The sequence below is a fragment of the Apis dorsata genome, unplaced genomic scaffold (genome assembly GCF_000469605.1).
Source record: "Apis dorsata unplaced genomic scaffold, Apis dorsata 1.3 scaffold_60, whole genome shotgun sequence".
Classification (NCBI taxonomy): Eukaryota; Metazoa; Arthropoda; class Insecta; order Hymenoptera; family Apidae; genus Apis; species Apis dorsata.
This window is the reverse complement of record NW_006263360.1, coordinates 43760-45465: the sequence shown is the minus strand read 5'-3', so window position 1 is coordinate 45465 and position 1706 is coordinate 43760.

Sequence of the window (1706 nt, the reverse complement as noted above, 5' to 3'; positions counted from 1 at the left end):
GGCTATAGATTATCTTCATAATTACATTTGTAAATGATAAAAATTATTAAAATCAAAAAAATCGAGAAATAAAGACAATTTTTTTAAGAGAAGACTGCATCAAAATTGAGAGATTGGAAAATTTCGTAATTGCGCCACGCCTCGAAGATCAACGATGACGAGTTCCCGTATATCTTCCTTGCAACCGAACACGCAGGCCGACTCCAGATGGGGCGAACGACACCCCAGAGAGGAAATAAAATAATTTCCACGTCAACACCGTCAACAACAACCGTCTCGTTTTCACTGCTGCTCATAGAACAGATGCGCGACCACGCTTTGATCCGGCCAATTGACCTCCGCGGGTGGCCGTCACGGGGTTCAAATCGACCCTTAACGACCGGTTGTTGCGGCTCGGAACAATATCGCAAGGTCCTCTCCACGAAACGCCCGTTCCGCTTTGCTAATTCGTGTATTCCCCCTCCCTCCCTCTCTCTTTCTCTCTCTCGCACGATTTACTGGATTTATTCATCGTCGAACAGAACAGGTGAATCCGACGAGCAGAGGAAGGCAGGACTCACTGTGGTGGACTTTCGCCCGAGCGGATTTATTATCGGCGGAGGATCAGTTAAGGATCTTGGACGCTTGACACTTCCTGCGATGAGGAACACTGTCCCCGATGCGTGAAGACGCACGGTCAATTACTCCTTGTGTATCGCGAGAGAACGATCTGCGAAAACGTTATTCGTTTCGAGGAAATTTTAATTTCGATGTTTTCAACAAAATTATATATTACGGTACTGTGAAGGTGTTGTCGAGAAGAAGGGAGGATACGTTTGTATTATAGAATTCGATCGGTCGATTATTCGACTATATATATATATATTTTTTCTTCTTTCTTTCTTCACAATTTCAATACGAAAATTGTCAATTTATATTCTCTCTTTTAAGATCACATAGAGTAATCACACGTATAGTATTCGACGATTGTTCGCTACGATATTCTCGCTGGAGGCTCGAAATTCTCGTTGTCGATCTGGCCTATTCCTTCGAGATAAGGGAAAGAGGGAGGGGGAGGGGAGAGGTGGAAACGATCGCGGATCCATCGCGATGACGTATACGAGGCGAGGCGAGAGGAGGAGGAGGGGGGGGGGGGGAGGATTGTATCTGCGGCCCGGCGAAGCGATGGCCGAAATTAATTTCAGCTTGACGTACGACGCCTCATAATATTGTCTCATAACTCTCCGTCGCAATCGGGCTTATCGGGCGTACAGTGGCGTTTCAATTAGCCGCGGGCCTGGCCTGAAAGTCTTATCCCTCGCCCGCGTCGCATAACGCGTTTGCATAAATACGTTGCTCAACGTTCGATTAATTCGCCAACGATGGATAGAAATCCCCTCCCCGCCCCTTTATCTTTTCCCGGTTATCTCCTTCTCGCAAAATCTTGATGAGAGATGTGAAATCTTGGTGGGAGGAGGAGGAGGAGGGGGGGAAGTAACGGAAACATTCCGAGAGAATCCATTAGAATATTCTTCCAAGGAATCGTTAAAATCGTTAGAATTCCATGGATATAATAATAAAGGATTATATACTTTTTCTCTTCTATCGATATAATATAGCGGAAATACAGAGAATTACGTGGAACGATCGTTCACACCTTCGTCTATTAAAGTTTCTCCCAGGATTATCCCAGCGCGTAATATCCCGAACACGTTAAGCAGATGGCG